At 39.7% G+C, this 14,629-nt stretch overlaps 1 protein-coding gene across 5 annotated transcripts in view; it reads left to right on the top strand.

Moving 5' to 3' along the window:
- The window catches only part of LOC104134387 (caldesmon-like), a 200,711-nt gene that overhangs the window by 53,396 nt on the left and 132,686 nt on the right, over nt 1-14,629 (top strand). For 2 of the 5 annotated variants that reach the window (XM_035903383.1, XM_035903380.1), the window contains exon 2: nt 12,208-12,292. The exons of the other annotated variants lie outside the window; for them this stretch is intronic. The gene's annotated coding sequence lies outside the window, so the exon portion shown is untranslated. The remainder of the gene's footprint in view (nt 1-12,207; nt 12,293-14,629) is intronic. 5 annotated transcript variants of the gene reach the window in all.

The raw sequence follows: 14,629 nt of genomic DNA, 5'->3' as shown, positions 1-14,629 counted from the left end.
TGTACATCATGGGGGAGAGTTTAAGCAGAAAGGATGGCCCCGGAGGAACTGGACTGGCCAATTGCAAGCACCAAGCATAGAGGTCTTCTAAAGTCCGCTTCTCCTTGAACTCTTCTACACCAGTGCCAGGAAGCAGATGAATGTTAACTCTGCTAGCTGGCTTTGTGACACACTTCATCTCCAGTGGCTTCAGGATCAGGGGGATGAGAGAGTTGCTGTGCCCTCTCTGGCTGAGCCCTTTGCTGTTTTATATTGACTACAACTACCTGAAAGGAGGGTATAGTGAGGTGGGTGTTGGTCTCTTCTCTCATTGGTAATGGGCAATCGGACAAGGGGAAATGGCCTCAAGTTGCGCCAGGGCATGTTTAGGTTGGATGTTAGGAAATTTTTTTTCACCAAAAGGGATGTTAAACATTGGAAAAGGCTGCCCAGGGAAGTGGTTGAGTCCCCATCCCTGGAGGTATTTAAAAGATGGGTAGACGAGGTGCTTAGGGACATGGTTTAGTGGTGGGATGGGAGGGCTAGGTTAATGGTTGGACTTGATTATCTTAAAGGTCTTTTCCAACCTAAACGATTCTATGACTACTGCTGCTGTAAGTTACTCGAGTTCTTTTTGTTATGCCTGGTCAGGCTGTGTTTTGCATGCACATAGAGTGGGTCAGCAGTGATGCATCCTCATTCAGCCATGGGCAATCCTGTACCTCCTGCCAAGGGGAAGGTTTCATTGTCTCATATTCATTATAATATAGAGAGATGTAGCCACAATTATAATCCTCCCACAGCCCTGGAGTTTGAAAATATTCTCTTTCCTGTTGGGAGTTTCTTCTTTCTTGGGGAAGTGAATTCAGTTGAGTGACAATTTATTTTTGCAAAGATACCTTTTCTACAATGCAGAGGAGGAGTTAATGATCTAGGATTATAGTTCTCACTTGTTGAGAGCCGGTGTGAAAGCCAGCAGTCAGTCTGTATTGTCTTAAAAGCAGAGAAGTGAGAAAAACTGTCAAGGTGCATTGAGTATGGAAAATTTGAGGAATAGTTCAGTTTCCAAGTAGAAGGAGGAGGTTTCTCTTGAGCAGACCATCAATGTGTAGTAAACTGAGGCATAATTATCTATTGAAATTGTTTTTCCCTTCTCTTTGAATCAACCATTAGCTTTTATATATAGAAGTTCTGTTGTTTTTGCGGCAAGGCAGTTTAGTTTTGATATAAGGTATTGGTCATTTGGGGAAAGTAGGTGCTATGGTAGGTCTACAGCTTATTAAAGAGTTTGGTTGAAACAGTTGGTAAATGTCCCCAGAAATCCAGGGATCAGAAGCTAAAGCTGACCACACCCTTTCAAGCAGACTGTTAGTTTTCTGAAATGAAATAAAAAAGTAAAAAAAAAAAAAAAAAAAAAGCTGCTTACAATGAGTAAGTATAATCTTCTGGCATTCAAATATGGAGTCCTTTTACATTTGGTGAAATGTCATTAATAATACATTATGTGTAAAAGCACTTTTCATCTAAAAGGTCTCAAAGATCTTTACAAGAGTGAATTTTGTGCCAAACCTCATTGAAAGTATCTTTCGGATTACACAGAAGAGACTGAGGCATAGTAAGCCTGAGGATTTTTTCTTAATTTACACATGAAATGGAAAAGGAAAAACTAGAAAGCTGATTCTGGACTAGTAGGCTAGTTACATGACAGTCTTTTGGGTTTTGGGCATTTTTGTTTTTTTTTTCTTTTTTCTGTTGGCTGGATAACAACCCTAATATATGCAAGTGCTGCATACATAAGGGGTACAGAGAAGTTGACAAATATCAGAAATGCTGACTTTGCACATTTCTGATGCGTTTTTCATTTTTTATGGGGAAAGTTGACCAGAAACAACTCCATGGTGCATAACTCTTTATTGTTTAGGGGTTTGTAAGTTCCATTTTATTGTTTATGTCATAATTTTTTTAATCTTGTAGCCTAAAAAGGAACAAAAACTCGCTTTAATGATGTGTAAGCATGTATTTTACATTTATTTTCATAACTTCCAATGTAAAGAAACCCTCCAAGGAGCTGTAGTCAGGTTAATAAAGCTGGAGTCTGAGGCTCCACAGAGCAGGGAAGTCCTTTAGTTCCATAGCATGGACGGTCCTGGCTTCTTTACAGAAACAAAGATCTAAGGGTGTAATTTGGCAGCGCTTGTTCTCGGTAGTTGCAGGATGAAGGGCCTGATGGAAGGTCTTCGGTTAGTTTTGGATCCGATCGTGAAATAGTTTGCCTATGAAACATCACAGAATTTAGATTTAAAAATAGATTTTTATTGGAGGCCAAACTTTTTATATATAAAAAAAAAAAAACCCTACAAAAATATGGTCAGAATAAGTGTTCATGATTCCTTTAAAATCAAGAAATGAAACTATTTAGTGATTTCTAAGTAAAGGGAAAGTTAACATGTAAGAAACAGATGCTGATTTTTTGGCCCTGTTGAAATTGATGACGAAGGTTCTCTCCTCTCCAGTTGTAGTCCATTCTCAGCTTTGGCAGTCTTACTGATTTTTGGCTGTTGACTGTTTTTAGCAGTAACCTCTGGCCATAATACACCAGCTTTCTGGATATCTGTACCCTCAGCTACTAAGTGTCTGTAAATTCTCTATGAATGTTTGGTGCATAAATGCAGAGCATTTTCATTTCACATCCTAGTATGCCTGATACTTCAGATTGATTTCAGTTTAATTCAGTGTCAATCAGTGAAGTAGACAGTAATTCTAATATAGAAACATATCAGACCTACTTATTTTGAGTTGTCGTTGGCAGATTTGAAAATGCTGCACAGAAATTGTGATGGTTTAATAAAAAAGCCACCGCTTCTTCTAGAGTAAAATGGATCAGTTGAACAAAACCCCCATAAAATCCTTGACCCCAGCAGAATGAGTGTGTGTGCATAATTTAAAGCTCCCAAACAGTCTTGTTAAATTCACATTTTATGCTGCCACAGACAGTCACGGGATGTAAAACAATAGTCTGGCTCTTGCGATAGGTCAAAGGTCTGTTTGCTGTTTCATATTTCTCCTTACTTAATTTGGCAAGTGGATGCTCTTTCTGTCAAAGAGGAGAGGCCAAAACAAAGGGCAGGTTTTTTTCCAAGTTATTTTTGAAATGCCTTGATTCTTGGATGTCTGATTAGGATATTTTAGACCTGGCTGTCATTACCCTGCAAATCAAATGCTCTTACAGCAGCTTAACACAAGCAGCCAAAATCATTAAAAGCTTTTGAAACAATTAATCTAAACATACTCAGGTTTTGTTCAACTGCACAAACCAGCAAGGCACTAGTTATAAGCCTAGCAGAGGATTCTATATCTTCTCCCTTACATATTGTTTTTTAACCAAAATTAAAAAGTGTGTCCTTCAAAGAGCTAAAGATGAGGTCTACTGTGTTCTGCTTTCTGTTGTCCTCACGTACATCCACGCACCTTTTTCTATGCCAGAAATCCATGTCTGTGCTTTGGTTATTTCCCCTTTTATGTGTATATATAATAAGCCAAATAATGAAGGGCTGTACTATGCTTATCTGACATTCACGCAAGACAGGAGTTGCATTCTGTGGGAGCTTGAGCTGCAGGATCCAGCCCACTGTAACAAGCTGGGCTGTGTGCTTCCCCTGCTGCCCAGTAATGAGGAGTATTTCCACTGGGTGGAAGCATCTTCTTTGGTGTAAATCTCCTTAGCGTTGTCAGGACCCTAATGGAAGAAGCTGCTGTGAGCTCAGGTCTGTCTGATGCTTGCAACGTGTGGATCACTGGATGGCCTAGGAGCAACATCGTTGTATTCAAAGGAGGAGACTTTCAACAGCTCATTTGCTGCCTTTTTTTTTTTTTTTACACTGGTCCTGAAATATCACCCTGGGATTATTCATGACTTGTCGCAGATCTGACAACATAGTCCCTTCCTGTGTTTTAAAGCAAAGGTCGTTCTTTGAATACTTTGTTCCACAGACCTTTTTTCTCAGTATTGCTACAGTGTTTTGCTTTCTTTATCCGCCCTTGGCATAAAAACATGAAACCAAACAACTCTAATCAGAATTATTTGTTGGGGAACTGACAAAGCAACAATTTGAGATGTTATATCAAACTCTCTTTCAGACCTGAAGCAAGGGTTGTTACAATGAAAGTCTTTGGGTTTAGAAAATTTCCTATATGTTGATGCCAGTTTATCTCACTTCGGACTCTGGTAGGTCATCTTTCCCAGACTCAGGTTATTTACTGGCAGAGAATAGATGGTTATTCTCAATAACTTTCAACCCTATGTAGCTGTTAGATGTTAAATAGTTTTCTTATTACTTATTTTTAAAGAAATCTTTAAAATATACCTTCCTTCTATAGTGTAAAATGTCACTAAGATCAAGCTGTCAGGCATTTCTTTCTCTGTGTTGGTCTCAAAGTTCTTGACAAAGAAGGGAGGTTGGCATTGTTTTCCCTTTTGTCAGTCTGAGGAACTGAAGCACAAAAAAGAAAAATGACTCCTGGGACAGCACGAGTCTGGAGTTGATGCCAGCCAAGTGCTTTCTCTGCTATGTCACGCTGTGCTTTGAAGGGCACTAATCTCACAGTCCAAGTAATATCAAACATGCTACTAAAATAATTGAAAATATTATTCATCAAGGAGATGGATAGGATACAAACCCAAGAAAAATACTTTTTACAGTAGTCCATGGAATCATAGAGTGGTAGCAAACGACAAATCTTTTGAAAAATCCAGCAAAGGGCAGAATTAGATTAGCTTTTTAAAAGAGATTCAAGTAATAGCATAACTTGTGCTCTGTCACACGATGTTTTAGCGTGCACAAGTGAGCCAGACAGCTATGTTATTTTAACCCACATTCAGCATTCCTATCAGTAAATCTGCACAAAGGGCCCCATATCCATATCTTGTGTGGTACTATCATTAAATCTATTTTTTTTCTTTTTTTTTTTTTTTTTTGCTACTGCCTGGAATTTCATTATGAACCATTAGTGATGTAACACTAAACCTATGGAATCTTAAACATGTCTTAAAATCTGTGGAATAAAGTAGACTCCTACCAAATAAAAACATGCAGTACCAACAAAAAATGTTGCATCTTTTTCAAAAGGCTCATTCCAATTTTTTCCCAAACATGTTTCAACTCAAATGTCTCAAAATAAACTTGCTGCAGTAGATCTGTTTTCCAATAAACATTGTTTCTTTTTTCTTCTTTCCCCTGTTCCCAAGACACTATTTTCTGGTTCATTTAAATAGAAAATGTCTGTTATATGCTGCCCTCTTTTGCATGAAGAGTGTTTGAGTTGCTTCTGGTTGCTGCAGGAGTCTGCCTTTGGATTTTTCCTGGAATTGTGGGATTCTGTGAGAGAGTCTTTCTCACCTTTATATTCTGAGATCTCCCAATGTTTCATTAATGACGTTATGTGAACTGTACCAGTCTGAAACAGAGTGAAATTTGTGTCCTTGAGAATCTCCTCAGCTTGTAAAGGAGGGTATGATTTACACTGTAGCCACTGGTAAAAAAAAAACAAAAAAACCAAAAAACCAAAAAACAAAAAACAAAAACAAAAAACCAAAAAAAAAACCCAACCAAAAAAAAAAAACAAAAAAACAAAAAAACAAAAAAAAACCCAACCAAAAAACCCAAAAACCGAAAAACTTTAAACTCTAGAAATTTACCTTTAATTATATGGGGAGTGATTCAGGGATGTTCTGGATCCTCTGAAATGTTTAGCTGGCACAGAATCATGCTTCTATCAGAAATAGGACTAAAAATTGCAGGGTATGCTTTAAAAGCAGCGGACTTTCAGCAGCCAAACAAGGAAAGAACTGCCTGTTTCTGATTTTTTAGTCTGTCGGAAAGCATGTGCGTGTGTTTTTCTGGAAGTGCTACAGAAGCTGTTCTGCTGGAGTTGGTGTTCAGCATTGAACCAGTGCTGGCTAGAGGTTGAAAAGCGGGGTGGGGGGTACTGGCAGGAGTGCAGTGTGCTCAGGGGGTGTTGCGGTCCTGCTGACGGTGGGGAGACGCTGCCCCATGGGCCCTCCTGGCACCGCGCGAGGATATGACAAAAGACGGACCGCTGGGCAAGGGAGTTTGTCCTGCACGCTCGTGTGTATGCTTGGCTGCCTAGGATTGATCAGGAGCTATGCTTAGGAAAAATGACTCACTGCTGGCTCCCTTACTGCAATGCATGGGAATGAGCGGAGGGCCAGAGCTGTCTCAGCCGGAGTGTGAACATCCATTAATACTCTGTCTTCAGTGTGCTTGCCGCTGTATCTGCTTGCCTAGCTGTCCTCCTCGCTCTGGAGCAACAAGTTGTAAGGCTTTGCCGTCAGTTCACTGCTTTATCTCGGGGTGTGCTTTTATCTCTAGATGTGTAGCTTTGACAGCTTTGTGACAGTGTGACGCCTTCCTATTGCTGAGACAACCTTCAGTCCCATCCAACACTTAGCCTCTCCTGAAGCTATGCTGGGTGCCTGCTGCCAACACAGCATTTGTTAAAATTAAGTATTTGATGCTCAGCGCATTCCCCGCTTGTAGAACTATAATTGTCATACTGATGCCTGTAAGATGACCTTCACTTCAAAAACCTTACATTTTTATGAACAAAGACTAAGTTTCAACACTGTAGCAAAGTCTCAGACTAGGCAAAATGTTTGGCTTCTATCTCGTTCCTTACATCAGCACAGATTAAAGCTCCAGAGAATTAAGTTAAGAAAATGAGAGGTGAAGTAAAAATGACGTGGTTTTTAGTAGAGACTACCAATGGTCAGTTTAAATGTGCAGGGAGCACTCATTAGGTCTGCCTGTGTGTACCAAAGTAGGAATAACCCCAAGGACAGGAGCTGGAGTGTGGGCGAGGTGTCCAGCGTGGTGTGACTGGGTGCTAGAGAACCTTCAGAGCAGATGATGCTTTAGATTCCACTCTTCCTTTGTGAGCCTGATGACAAACTTGTCAAAAACAGCTTTGCAGATTTAAACAACAAAACCAAACAAAACCTCCCTCCCACAAACCCCTGTCTCTTCAGAGTTTTCTTTTCTTTGAGCTATAAATTCACTGCTGATACTGGCTTAGGAATTGGCTGGCTGCCCAATACAGTTGTCCCACAAAAATGTACAAAATCTCTATCTTTCAGTCTCCTGTAAAGAAAAACATGGAACAAAAGTGTCGGGGGGAAAAATGTGTAAAATAAGACATGACCTTCTATGGAGTAAATATATGTGAGACTTAAAGGATCCTCAAAAAAGCCATTATTTTCTAAAATGCAAATGTTTCTACTAATGATTGATACCAGAATTGATAGAGGCAGCAGGATAGATGGGTGAGTGGTGGAGTTTTAACCAAAAATGTCTGATCAGAGATTTTAAAACAGGGTTCTGCCTACATGTGTAGCATTCATGCGTACGCTGTGTTTTTGTAGGCTGACAAGGAAACAACTGATAACCTGCTTTGCTTTTTTTTTCCTGTTATATAATCGAATGTCTACATGTTGAGTTGTCATAAAATTGTTAACACAGATTGTCAGAAATTTAGCTTTGTGTTTGAGTTGTGAAAGGGACTAAAAGCTGTACTTTGAGCAAGGTTATGGCTAACTGCTTTTTCACATCAGTAGTGAAAAATACTGTGGAAAAAAAATAAGTGCTACTCTAGTTCAAGTAACAGGCAAAACTGCTTTAGGTCTATTCTAAATGCTGTTATAGAAGAAAATAAAGGACTTATTGAAACAAGTAAGATAAAAGCATAAAAGAATTTCCCTTGCTGTGGCAGGCAGAATTATTGTTTTGCTGTTTTAAGTATGCCCCTTTAAGCTTTATGTATAAAGCTTGTGAAAAATGACATCTTAAGGGAGATCTTCAAAAGCACCTGAGAAGTCTGTAAGCTGAAACCTGTTACACCTTTCTGTCACATTTCTGTTTTCAGCCTGGCCAGCTGTAAGAGTTGGGAATTTGCATCTGAGGATGACTACCCTATCAAGCATTTCAGATATGGTTGTGTATATGTGTGATTCTGCACTGTGGGTTGCTTGCTATTAGGAGATCAAAGAGGAGTTGCTGTCTGTGATGGGCAGTGGTTTTTGTGTCGTCTCTTCAGGTGATCGTAAGTGGAAGCTGCTGCTGCTGGTTGCACTGAAAGATATTTTTGCCATTTGTCTCCTTTAAAATATCTGCAGCCCGGATCCGCTTGGGTTGTGATGCCTTTTGATCTCAGGAGCAGAATAAAACCAGGCCAAGTAATCCCTGGGAACTTCTGCAGCCAGAATTGCTGGAAAGCAGGGTAATTCAGCACATATAATGCTTTCCTCTGAATCAGTGCCATACCTGATATGGTTTCAATGAGTTGCTTGGCTGTTGTTCATGCCTCCTCCTTCAGTAGTCCTGAGCCAGGGCTCCAAACATGTTCAGAAATCTAAGTTTGATTTCTATAGGTATTTACATGTTTGTTCCATAACGGGGGGAATTGTCCTCAGCATTTTGGCCAAACAAAACTTCAAAGGCATTTCATGGATGTGGCAATGAAGTAAGGCATTTTATTTCCTTATTTAGGTTATGGAAAAGAGGGTCAAGCCCTTTCCAAGAGAGTTGGATGTAGGTAGCCCTCAGTGCCATTGGGTTTGTTTCCTAATGCAGGCTCTACCATCTAAGTGTTCCCACATTTAATACCATGGAACAGGCCCACCAGGATTGCCTTGCTGTGAGAGACTACGGTGCTGCAACTAGATTTCCAAACAGTATCTAACATCCTGACACTATTACTTTCTGACCCATGAAGGGATGAGTCTGTAGGGCCCCATCTTTGTGAAACGGAATGTGTGCGAAGCCCTGCAGCTCATCTTCCTCAGAGCTTAGACTTGATTCTACAGCTAATATCACCTCGGTTGACCTGATATTAAATAAGCAGCACTGCAACAGTGAATGAGATCTTGTGTTCATTCATGTCACCAAAATGGCCTAAACCATTAAAAAAATTGTGCTCTAAGTTGATCTGGACAACTTACAGGCACTCCAGGTTTTAAGGACTGGCTCAGAAAACTTACACATTTTTATGTAGTGTACAATTAATTTTTATTTTGAAGAAGGGGAGAGAGAGACAACATATACTTGGCTGTTTTGCTTGACCTACAGAGAATCGTGGTGCTATACCATGTTTGCACAAAGTTTGCTCCAGTATGCAAAAGTAATTCACAGAATCCAGCTTGCTTGTTATATTCGCCAAGTGAAATCAAAGGGAAGGAATTCCTCAAAAATATTAGACTAATGCCTTGTGATCTAAACTGCAATGACTTTATTTTCTGAAAATGATCATTTCCTCCTTCCTACGGAGAATAGAATTTCACCTTGGAAAAGAGCAATGGAAACACATGCTTTAGTTTGCTTATAAAAATGTAAATGGTCTGCTTCTCTGTTTAGAAGTAGCTATCTCTAGCTATGAAATTATGAAAGAAAAATAGTACTGACAACTTGAAGAAGAAGAGGAAGTTTGTATTTCCACAACTGTTTGGGTTTGGTACCAATACATCCATTTCCACAACCTAGTAATTAGTTGATCAATATTTAAGTAAATATAATGATGAGATGATCTGTAGGAAAGATTAAAGAAATAATAAGGTAAATCTATTTGTATCACACTTTGGCCTCTTTTAGGAAAGAAGAAGGAAAGATAATTAAGTCTCAGCTTTTCTGTAGGTGTGGCATCCAGAGATTGCTTGAATATGAACCAAATAGATTAATTTAACATACTCTTTTTAGTTGTTGGTGTCCCTTGACTTTGGTATTTTGCAGGCTATATGGTATAAAACAGTATACAAGTATATCAGCAAGTGGATAGAACATTACTCTGGCTCAAATCGTGCCTAGTCATTAGTGTTCCCTCATTTGTAGTCTTTCATTTCGTAGATGTTTCATTATTGTTTCCTTTAAAGAGAGAATTCAGTTTTTGATACCTTTGAAGGCACAAATACAGACATTATGCATAGAAAATGTCATTGCAATTAGGAAATAAATGGTGTAAATTATATTAATTAAATTTGTTTTACTGAGGAATTCTTGGAGAGGTGGCATAATGTATTTATTTTTATTTTATTTTTTTGGCACTGTGCTTTGGACTACAGAATAAAACCAGCCCATGAAAGAGAAACACGTCCTTAGTCAGATATATGTGTGTGCATGTATATTTTGGCTCTGCTTCAACAAATGTGTGCCTTAATTGAAGTAGGTGAGTAATCTTATTTGGTTGGTGAGGAGCATGCTTAAGTACCTTGTGAATGTGAGCACTTAAGAATTACTTGGTGTTCAGGTATCATTTGAAACAAGGTTAAGTGAAAGCCTTAGAATGGAAATTAGATGTTCTTCTGATTAAGACTAATATCCACCTTTGATGTAGCTTTATGTCTGAAGTATCTCAGCAGTCAGAAAGTTACAGATTTTAATGCTGTTTAACTCCACTATATTGCACTTCTGAATTTTTATTTTCCTCATCATATGTAAATGATACTGTATTCTTTTTTCCATGGCTACTGTAAGTTACGTAGGGTGAGCAGTGTGAAAGCTGAATTCCTACTTGAAAGAACTGGATCATTTCCTGTAGCTACATGACTCCTGAACAGCCTGTCACTCATTGTATTTTTTTAATGACTGGAGCAGTTTTGTGTTTTATTGATTTAAGGAGAGATCTAGATTTTTGTTTGGATTAGAACATTCAACTGCTATTGACTTTAATGGGAGATTTATTGAGGTTGAGATAGTCCAGAAATCTGGACCTCTGCAATGCTCAGGGGGAAGCTGTATTCCTTTCACCAGATCTCCTGGATTTGGCAAACCTCAGAAGTGTATCTCTTCAGCTCTTACTGTGATGTAGCCTTAGCAAGGTCCAGAGTAGAGTTTTCCTGCCACCTCAGCTGGACGCAGCTGTGATTTTCCATCTTGGTAGTTCTTAGGCCAACAAAGGTGTTTCTTGTTTTTGTAAAACAATAGGATACAAGTTGTGTTTAGCCTTGGTGGAGGACAGTACTGTATGTGTTGTGGAGGCTTTGACTCCCTTGTCATCTTGTTGCATGATGTCTTCATAAGACCACAAAATCAAAGTCTTCTGATCAAATATCTTCATAAGACCTCAAAATCTGTTAAATCTCCTGCTCAAGCCAGTTAGTCTAATGAATACTCTTAAACACGTCTGCTGATTGTGTTGATTATGTGAACAGGGAGGCAAACTGTGCATTTGTCTAATTAAAGGCTGCTTGTGAAGCTGGCTCATTTTTGAGAGATCTTTCTTCACCTGGTTTAACAGATAAAATTTCTCTGGACTTTGTGATACCAACCTTTTGTCTTTTGAGTAGATAGACATTTGGAAGTTTTACCTTTTCTCTGCCTCTATAGATGAAAAGGGAAGGGAGCCACCAGAGCTCCTGAGCAGCTTCCCAGTTGGCTTATGTTACTCCAAGTGGGATATGAGAGTCTATTCTTCCAGGAACTCCCTCCCGTTCTCCCGCTGAGGCATTGTGCAGAGGCAATTTCCAGTCTCACCATACACTGCCCAAGCTGTTATAATTTATCCTGGCTATTACTCAGAGGTGGCTGTTCTATCAGTGTAACAGTCACAAAGTGGCTAAATACGTGTAAAGGTAGACAAACAACCTGTCACCAAAAACTGTAAATTCACTCCAGCTATGCAGAAACAGCCAAACGTTTTTGCATCTTTGACTGGAGGCAGCCAGCAATCAAGGAACCGTGTTGGTCTGCAGCCAAAACAAATAGGGAATTCCCTCAAATATTTTTTGTGAAGTGAATCATGGGGGCATAATAAGGTTTGGCTCCATATTTATTGGTGCAGTTTGGCTATTAAAATTCTCAGTTCTGTGGCTGATGCTGGTGTGGCTGTTCTCAGGATTGCATTACGCTGCGATTGGGTTACGGTCATGGCAGCAGGATCAGGTGAATGGAGCGGTTTTCCCTGTAACTCTTTTCCCTTAATGGGATTTTGGATGCATAGTACAGTCTGCCCTTTCTCACTTGGGATTTTCTTCTTCCTGATGGAGGAATCACTGGAAAAAGAAGAGGGGCTGCAAGTCAGTTTAGTCAGTGGTGCAACAGTACCTAGCAACAGCAGCAAGGATCGAGATCGGCTTGGTCTGCTTTCTAGATCATTCTTACTGTAAAGTTCTTCTGTCTTTGGTGCCCCCTTCATTCCCACCCATAAACACTTATGTCTTTCCAGTGCCTGGGATAACAGTTTGGTTAATCAAAGAATCCCTTGGGAGCTGAAGAGGCAGCATCTTCCAGGCTCAGGGGCATCAAAACTGGTGAGATATGCTATTAATGCTTTTATATATATATATATTATTTTTTCTTTTTTTTTCCTGGAGGTATTTTCTGTTCACTTGAGACAATTACGATCATGAACAGCACTTTAATGTTAGGTTAGTATCCTTTGAAACTCGAGGTCTGGTGTGGAAAGAGGCCATTCTGGGGGGTTAGTATTCAGCTTAACTTAACACACTGGGGAAGATACTTTACGGTAGTCCTTGATTGGACTGACTGTTAGAAATTGCTTGGGTATTTGGGACTCTTCCACCTTGATGTTTCCTTTTGTTAGTGTTTTGTGTGCTAAGGATTACGAGTAAGTATGTGCTCAGTAATCTGGAGAAATTCTTCCGTGTTGTGGCTCCTGTGGCCCCTGGACATTACCTGAATGAGAAGGGAGCATTTCTTCCCTCGAGAAGGCCTAACTCTTATTTGTTATTAAACCTACACGTGGTCATCTTTGCACACACACACACATCAGTGTACACATAGGGTACCGACTGCGGTAATTATTTCAGCTCGACAGCCATACTAGTCTTTCTCCTAGTGAAAGGTTATGAATATGGAGACTATTATATGTCATTAAGATAATAATGTTGCTGCGTATGTTTCAAAGTCAATGACTCTATTCCCTAGGTGTTCTGGTTTTAGTTTGACAGGGACATGTAAAACAATTCTGCTTGCCAGGTGGGAGGAAATTTGCCTTTCAAAAGATTGTTGCTTCAGCACTTGATAGGAGTCTTGCTAAGCAATGATGATGATAAAAAATGTTCGCAGAGTACACTTGTTTTGTAATTGCTGTTTAGCACAAATTGCTCCAAGTGATGCAACTCCATCATTCTGACTACACAGGTGGAGGTTATGATGTCATGTGTAGCAAATTGACTGATCCAAAAGGATTGGACATTTCTATAAAATAGTAATACAATACAGAGTTATAGTGGTGAAGAATAAGGAAAACAATTTAAAGGGATTTAAAACTTAAGTGAAGAAGCCAGCCTCAATGAGGTGGTGAGTAAGGGACTTGCCTTGAATGGTTACCCTGTTTGTTGAACACCTCTCTGAAATGACTGTCCGCTATCAAGAGCTGTGTCTTGGATGAGGGGTATCACAGATCTGATCTTGACTTTTCCTGTAAGGGTGATGTTTTGTAAGGGTCCCAAGAAATCATGGTCATACACGTGGCAGAACTGATGGCTATTGTGTCCACATTAACTCTTAGAGAGTGAATAGCAGATAAAGGCTTGCCTTTTGAGTCACATTGCCTGTCTTGTATCCTTTTTCTAGTCTGCCTTTTATGATGTGTTCATCAGGCAGATCGAAGGCTCCCAAGCAGGGCAGAGTCCTAAGCACGTACCGAGATGGTGTGGTCAGCCATAGCTTGCCTGCGTGTCCAGTCTCTGACTGTCCCAGCTTGTGTCAGGAGATGAGGGAAAGCAGAGGCAGGGTGAACGGGTCTAAAACCAGGAGTAATAGCAACCTAAAAGTTGGTTGGACAGTACTGGCTCTCAGATGCTTTTTTATTTTTATTTGCATGTAGAAGTGTAAAGGCTCCAGTTTCAGTCCTCAGGAATAATTAATCTTTAATCAGGAAAACAATGCAATATGCAATTGGTGAGCTGTCCTGACAATGGCATGGCAAAGTAAAATTATTTTTTTGAGGCTATTAACTATGCTGACTAACAGAGAGTTGGTTAATTCTTTAAGGATAATGTTTTGGGAAAATTCACAGCCTCCAAATGCCTGCAGGGAGACTCGTCCATATTTGTGGTATATTTGAGGCTAGCATTCCTCCTTTGGGCCATGTATTTTAAGAGGAAATTTTAATGGAAGGCAACATTGTTGCAGAGTAACATCCTTCTCTGAAGCACTTTCCAAAGAATTGTTAAGGCCAAAGGTCTTGTTTTTTCAGGGCAAAAGATGTGAATCCTCTAATATTTACTCAGTTATAAATAGCAATGGGCAAGGCTCTGAGAATGGATTCCTGAGAGATTGTATCAGGGGTCGTTATTCCTAAACTGAGCAAAGGCAACTTTGGCACAGAGAACAGCATTATCGTTAAACAGATAGCAAATAACTGTAATAAATTTGTGAGTTTTTCATTCCTCTGCTCAGGTGTCTCATTTCTCTTTGGTACCAACAATAACAAAAATGTGTTTTATTTCTAATAAGAGATGGCAGTTTGACACTGAGGGAATCTTCATCCTAAATGTTTCGGTTCTCCAGCCACAGCAGCAGTGATGCAGACTATATTGGCATTAGGACCATGCAGATGGTAGGAGAAAGTGCAAAGCCGGTGGGGGGAAGCACTTAACTGGGATGCAGGAGGTGCTGCT

Source organism: Egretta garzetta, unplaced genomic scaffold, assembly GCF_000687185.1.
Source record: "Egretta garzetta isolate BGI_Z169 unplaced genomic scaffold, ASM68718v1 scaffold511, whole genome shotgun sequence".
Taxonomy (NCBI): Eukaryota; Metazoa; Chordata; class Aves; order Pelecaniformes; family Ardeidae; genus Egretta; species Egretta garzetta.
This window is presented reverse-complemented; position numbering and strand designations above follow the sequence as displayed.